The sequence below is a fragment of the Chenopodium album genome, chromosome 14, assembly GCF_948465745.1.
Source record: "Chenopodium album chromosome 14, dcCheAlbu1.1, whole genome shotgun sequence".
NCBI classification, from domain to species: domain Eukaryota; kingdom Viridiplantae; phylum Streptophyta; class Magnoliopsida; order Caryophyllales; family Amaranthaceae; genus Chenopodium; species Chenopodium album.
In genome coordinates this window covers 1,624,372-1,632,556 of record NC_137847.1, presented here as the reverse complement: position 1 = coordinate 1,632,556, position 8,185 = coordinate 1,624,372, and positions in this window count along the sequence as shown.

Genomic DNA, 8,185 nt, shown 5'->3' with positions numbered 1-8,185 from the left:
ATTGGCTAGTATTTCTTCATAGGATGATGGATTGAAAGGTCGTTACAGGTTCTTGAGTAATATTCTTAATGAAATTCATAGTCATAATTTATTTTATGACTTTTAAAATATAAATAGTCATAAAATAGCTTTAGGTAAAAAAAATAAAAAATAGTTCAATGGTTCAACTTCTAAAAATAAATATGTTACTCTGTTTATGCTTAATGCTAGGAAGTACAAAGTACTCTGTATATACTTCAACACTTTAGAAGGTTGTTGCTAAACAAAACTCTCACTCCAAGTTTGTTAGGAAAATATACACTGCTCTTGAATCGCATCACATCAAGGGAAGGCTTCTTGGCGCTAGTCATTATTGTAATATTATTTCTTGTAATTTCCTATCTTAGGTAATTTATTACAAATTAAAATTTGCAACCCTCGTTCTTTAACTCATCAACCCCATATCCACGTTTTGATCAATTAAATTACTTAAAATTTATCGTCCAACTAAGTTCATGAGACATACATTTTATTTTACAAATAGAAACAAATTACAAATATTTTTTTATTGTACAGTATTTTAATATTTTACCCGCAATTAGTAACATCTTTAATCCTTGTAATGTGAAATATAAATACGGAATATTTGTAGTTTCTTAAAGTCCATTAAAAATAATCACTTATTGTTAACCACGTGATTTTTATCCCCTTCAAATTCGACACAATAAAAATTCATTACATCTTTTCTTTTTCCGATTAAATTTGAGGGAATCAATTCTTCTATGAATTCTAAAATGTGGTCATTATTACCTTAAGCCTTGGCTCCTTATGGTTAGTGACATACGGTCCATACACTTTCAAGTTTCAAGGGCCAATTGAATAATTAATTAGCTTGTTAATAATTCCACTTTTGGTATTGTCACTGTTGAACGTGATGATTTGATTTATCGAATTGATATATTGCACACTTGCACTATATTATACTCCGAGTAGGGCGAATACTATACTTATTATGGGAAAACACACTTGGCAATTTTGAGTGGGTGACAAGTGTGTTATATTCTATACATACGGGGACATATCATGTACCCAACTAATCTGTAGTTAATTTTTGCTCTTCATTTGATGATTAAATGAAAAATAATCATCAAAATGAGAACAAAATGCTTATGGGTCACCATGTGTTCAGGAATCCCGACATATATAACAATCTCTCATCTCACTATATCTAAAAGTTTATTCTGTATTACATTTTGATGTTAATCAACATTAATTACAATACAGCTACTCATCGAAAATAATTTTGCCTGGAGTCTTGAAGATTATTTTGCTCATCACATCATCTATACTAATGAAAACGAATCAAGTGCAAATACGTTTTGCATTAAGATCTACATACTTGTTATGCAACTAATGCTTTGTTAGAATAGCAAAGAAGAAATGAAAGGAAGGGGAGAGGAGAAGGAGGAAGGGAAAGGAAAAGAAAGGGAGAGGGAGGTAAGCTCCATTTTCCTTCAAATTTGAAGAAATTTGGAGGAATTATGCTTAATTAAAGAGAAAGGGAAACTGGATTTCCTTCCCCTTCCTTCCCCTAATCTTTAACCCAATAAGAGAATTTGTTTCCCTCCCTTTCTCTTCTCTTCTTTTCCTTCCATTTCTTTCTATCCAAACAACGTGTAAAGGTCACAAGCTATAACTTATGGCAAAACTCAACACATTTTCATTGCTTAGCAAAATCAAGTGTATAATCTTTTCCATAGTTGTAAGAGGATGAATTCACATTGTTATAGATGTAAAATAACTAGCCCGTAAAATTTCTAACAATTAGAAGAAAAAAAAAATGATGATAAATTAACTGCGAAATACGTACAATACCATCATTATGTTCTAAACAAAAAAATACATATAAAATGACAAATCTTTACTATATATTAAAAGACGTTCTTAATCAAGGATACAAGTCACATATCACCCTTCATTCTACCTACAGGATATCACATCATCCAATTAGAAACCAACAATATGTCACGTCACCCAGTTAGAAATATAATAATACACGTCAACTAAAAAATATTTATGACAAGAATTGAACTTGAGTCAATTGAAAAATAAATAAAAAGTCATACCATCTTTGCTATTTAATAATATTATTTATATACTCTTCTTAAATATAGTTAATGTAGACCATGAGAGTGTATTTATTTATAATTTTATAGTTGCTATTTGTTAAGTATTACGGGATACTCCGTACGTACTATATACTAACTAAAACACAAAATGTTTTCTTAGATTAAATCTAAATTAAAAAGATGTACTTCAGATTATTATGTATCTCAAAAAATAAAATTAAAAGTCAAATTCATCTACATAAAATATAACTAGGGATGGCAACGGGTCGGACTCGGAGCGGATTATGCTAAATCCGACTCCGATCCGACAAGAAGTCGGATGTTAAATCCGACATCCGACTCCGACATCCGACTCCGAAATCCGACTCCGACTCCGACTTCAATATCCGACCTCCGACTCCGATCCGACCCGACTCCGAGTTTCTTTTACATTATTTAATATACTTTGAGATGTTGGGCTATTTGGGCCTTGACAACCCACACCCAATGCCACCATGACCCACACAAAAATCCACTATCTATTGGAGTCGGAGTCGGATAATCCGTCAAAGTCGGACATTTGTCGGAGTCGGATTTTTTTCTCGGATTTTTTTTAGGATCCGACTCCGACCCTCCTCCGACTCGGAGTCGGATTATTTTAACGGAGTCGAACTCGGATTACTTTTTTCTCGGACTCGGAGCGGATTTTTTACCTCGGATCGGGGCAGAGTAGGGTCGGATTCGGACTGGATTGCCATCCCTAAATATAACAGATGAAAATTATAATACAATAATATTTAAAGTTCCAATCCTGGATATCGCGGAGCTAAACATTACTTTGAATATTAAAACCATTTGCAAAATTTGTTACAGCTCACATTAGTATTTAGTACTCCGTACATTACAGACTTGGTCAAAACTCAGAAGACTCACAAGCATCCAAATATAGTACAGTATGGTTTACTAATATTTAAATTAAATTATACGGAGTAGTATAAAAAAATAGGTTTGTCCGTACAAAGAGTAATATAATACGAGTACACAATAATACTTTCGTATACTACGGACTGAATATATTACTGTATAGTACTCCGTATTAAATTGAAGCCTATCATTTGATTTTGGGCTGATGATCACCGTGCAACTGATATCACTGTGGGCCCCCATTATGTGATTTCCAGCTGTACTATACTCAATGTGGGCCCGACAAACTAAAATTTTTTATTAAGTTAAAAAAATCTTTACTGAAAAATCAACGGTTATAGAGAGCCACTGAAATAGAATCATTGGTAAGATTCGTAATTTATGATAAATTTTAAGGGATTTTAGTACTTTGACATTTTGAGAAAATCGCCCATCTTTTTCTCGCACCTAAATACAACTCGCCAGCAAAGTTTATGTAAAGTGAAAGTGATTGATATATTGATTTTTCTTTTTATAATCATGATAATCAATATCTAACCGTCCAATTAAAATCTTACTAAATGTCAAATTTTAATTTTCCAATCTAAGAGCTTTGTGTGGTATACAAATGTTGTTATACTCCCTTCGTTTATGTTTTGAAAGTCGATTGAGCGTTAAATATTTAATTGGGAGTATGCACGATGCATTGATATATACAAAGTATAATGACAACAATTGAATATTATAGAATAAAATTCTCAATTTGTAGATTTACAAAATTATTTTCATGATGAGTAATATAGAGTGAACATAGTCGTTTTTATGGGTGAATGATGTGAATTAGAAGAATTCAGCAATACCTCGATTTAAAGTAGTAATTGTGATGAGTTCTAACTTTTAAGTACTCCGTATTAAACTAGGTCAAGCAATATTTCATCAAAAATTCTAAACGTATGTTATAGAATTTCATCCATTTAAAGTTGTGAAGTTTCCACTGCAACTCTAGAGTTCAGGCAACACAAATGATAAACTCTATTATGATTAGTTTTTTGTGATTTATAATTATTAGTATAAAGTATAATTACGTGAAATTTTATTAGATTCAGCTTCAAAAAAAAAAAATCAATTTTACCTGTTGATAACTATTAATAATTAAATGTATAAATCGTTGAAATTATGAATTGATAAATGTAAAATAAAAAACATGTTTAAAAATATATATATATACTTGTAAGAAAAATGGATATGGGGCATCATAAGAAAGGATAGTTGGTGAGGGACCAAAGCAATTAGAGAAGTTGCTATGAACTTATGATTTATGAAGGAAGATTGAAAGCAGCTTTCATACTTTATTTTTAGTTTGGTGAATTTAAATTGGGAAATATACAAATCAAATGATATAATTAGATATGGGCCGTTTGATAGGATTTTTTCACATAGCATGCTAAAATCTTGCACGTTAAAGAACAACAATAAAACTTATCGTACGATCAAGATTTTCAATTCACGTGAATAAAAAGTTCACAAATAATGGAGGGCCATGACCTAGAAAATATAGACCATTCCATAACTTTTGGCAATAATTGTAAGGAATTTGATATGGACTTCACTGTTGTGTGATTTTTTTACTTAGTAGAAAAATAGCTACTTCTGGAGAATTATTTTGACTTTTGCACTGTTTATATATTTGTACTAATTTTGATTTGATAAAGTATCAGCATAATTTTTTATTCTTTTTACTAATGGCTTATTAAATATTAGTAGTTAAAGTTGTGCATTAATATGCGTGTTAGTCAAAGTGATTCGCTTAGAAAGGCGAAGGAAAGTATTTGTATAAATGAACCTATATAACCAAAATATCAATTTTATACTTTGTATTTTTCACTAATACAATATATAATTACTCATTCTGTGTTTTAATAAGTGTTACACTTTGACCATCACATGGTTTTGGACAATTTAATTGACTTAAATAAAATAAAAATTAAGTGGAGTAGTTGGATCATTAAAAAAAATTGTTTTATAGGATCGCGAAAAAACAAATGATAATAAGGACAAAACGGTAAAAGGAACATTATCAATGACATGATTGACATCTATCATCCTCTCCAGTCTCAACTAAAATTGTCTACTATTGAATAGCTTTATTTCACAATTGGGATGTAAAAATTCGACAATATAATTTAAGGGTTGTTTGGTTCACTAAACTAGAATGGATTAATATGGATTCTCATACTTGGGTGGTATGGAATGAATTATGAATTATTAGAGGGATGAGTATGAGATTTCAAGGAAATAGGGTGGAGAATCCTCCAGATATGAGATTTCATATTTAAATAACCCAACCAAACAAATAAAACTATGAAAAAACCAAATAGCCCCTAATTGATTTGATAACCTTAAAAAACTTTCATTTGTACAAAGGAAATTATAATTAAGAGTGTAAATTACAACTAGTAGTAAATTGGACAGCTAAAATTACGTCTTTGTTGTATTGTGTTAGTGGCCCTACCTCTACGAGGCCATAAGGTCTTTGAACACCTAAGAGTCTAAGACCCCATATAAATTAAAAAAAAAAAATCAATTGTATAAATAAAATAATTAAAATATAGAGAAAAAAAAAAGATAAAAATGAGAAAATTTCAAAATGAAAGAGCAACAATAATGTCACCACTTGTAAAGTTGTAATACGTCAACTAAGGCCGTGTATAAATTTCTGCGGTGTTGGTCTTCTAGTCATAACATAACAATAACAATAACAATAACAATAACAAATTGCTGTACTACACTGAATTATGAATATTATGTATTGTTGTACTAGGCCATACTTCATTCACAATTCATCAACAAAAAGAGACAACCCTACCTAAAAAAAAGGCAAAAATGGTGATCTACTTTCTTACTTCATTCCATACCACACACGTGCTTTTACTGTACGACTTATTGAGATTCCATTATACCGAGTATAGTGTGTGGTTCCTACAGGCGTGAGTAGGGGTGAGCAAAAATTCAGGGTACCCTGATTTGGAACCGGAACCTGTTCGGAACCGCAGGTTCCAAACCCGGAACCTGTTGAACAGGTCCCGGTTCCGGGTAATAAAATTAGGAACCTGTTGCAACAGGTTCCGGTTCCGGGTAATAAAATTGTGGGCCTAGAACCTGTAGGGTACCCTGTTAGTACATGTTCCCTATAGGGTATATGAAACCGAAACCTATATAGTATTAAATATTCTAGACAATTAGTGTTGGTTTGTTATATTTAAAGTAGTTTACTAAAGTTGTAAGCTTTTATTGTGAACATCCATTTTTAAAAATATAGAATTGTCACAATTTATCAAGTAACTATTAAGCTTACTTTGAAAGACAGGGTACCCTGTTTAGGAACCGGAACCTGCAGGTTCCGGTTCCGGTTCCCAATTCTTAGGAACCTGTTGCAACAGGTTCCGGTTCCGGTTCCTATTTTTAGGAACCTGTTGCAACAGGTTCTGGTTCCGGGTACTGATATTTTTACAGGGTACCCTGCTACGCTCACCCCTAGGCGTGAGTACCTTGCATCATACATCTGTTTTGCGGAAATAACATACTATACAAATGTAAATAACGTATAGATATAATGAAAAGAACATACTATTAAAATGTAAAGAACATATACCTAAAGTAAAAGGAACGTATTTGCACCAAAAAAGATTGAAAAGAACATATGGTCATGTACTTTGATTGCCAATGTAATGTAATTTTATTTGTGATATAATGTTCATTGCTTATTGTGTATTGTTCGTTGAATTTTGTCTTAAAATTATGGTGGATATATATAAATAATGTTCATTACATAATATTTTCATGTTCTTTATTAATATTACAGCTGTTCTTTAAATATAAAAATAAAATAAAATAAAAAAATTGGATATTCTTTACAAAACAGCTACATGATTTTTATAAAGTAACCATATGTTTTTTATAAAATAACTAGATGTTCTTTTCACATTTTTGTCTGTACCAACAAGGTACAGGTTGATGTACCTTAAAATTTTCAATACTGAGCATTTAGGGTTCAAACCCCACACGAAAACATTTACATTAGGTATTCCCATTGTGAGAATCTATAATATTATTAAAACCCATGGAATTAACATGTTGACGACATGTGTCATACTTTGTCATCATAATATTTATGACATAATGCCACATAAATGATGACATGACTACCCATTAATATTTGGGTTAAATTTGAACCATTACGTCCCTTGAAATTCCCAACTTTTTATTACCACTATTCCACAATCAATGTCACTTTATTACTTAATGAACATTCATATATGAATTGTAACTTTTCATTAAGGATTATAAAAGTTTTTAAACATTATATACAAATATGCAATTCCCTATTTAATTGTAAAATAAATACTAATACATCTCTCTTTTTATCCTCAACTTATTTTACCTTTTCAATTTTATTATTTAACTTAAGGTATCGGTTCGAAAATATTATTCAAACTCAAGAAATTTTTTTCATTTTGTATTTAAACATAACCCGGGGCATCGCCCGGGCCACAAACTAGTTGCTTATTAAATCTTAATGTTACTCCATTCATTTATAATTAATTACAGCAATATATTTGACTTTTTGTTAATTTGTTATCAAGTCCAATGTCCAAAGAAATAAGTAAACAACAATTTGTAGATATTTTATTTTTACTTAATTTAAGGAATTTTTAGATGTAAAAACATTGCTAAATATTGAAAACAAGAACTCTTTAATCATAAAACCATTTATCTTTAGACCTCAAAATATACCTATAAATTAAAAACTACGTACATCGTTACTTACCATGTATTCCTCCCACTTGCTAAGAGATTTTTAAGAAATGAGAAAATTAAAGATTAAAAAGCGGAATTAAAAAAACTTCATCCATTGTAAATTACTACATACTCCATTACTCCCCTACCCATTGTGTAAGATTTACCTTACTTTAAATAGAAAGAAGGAAGAAAAAAATTCACCACACTAAAATTAAAGAGGTGTTCCGTAACATCAATTTTTTCTAAAGCGAACGGACAAGTAAATTGAGATGGAAGGAGTACGAGTCAGAACTCATCACACTCACCACCGTTTATTCCGTCCATTCTTTCCTACCGCGTTCCTATAAAATGAACGCACACGATTTTTCCTATTTTCCCTATTTAATCACTTACTT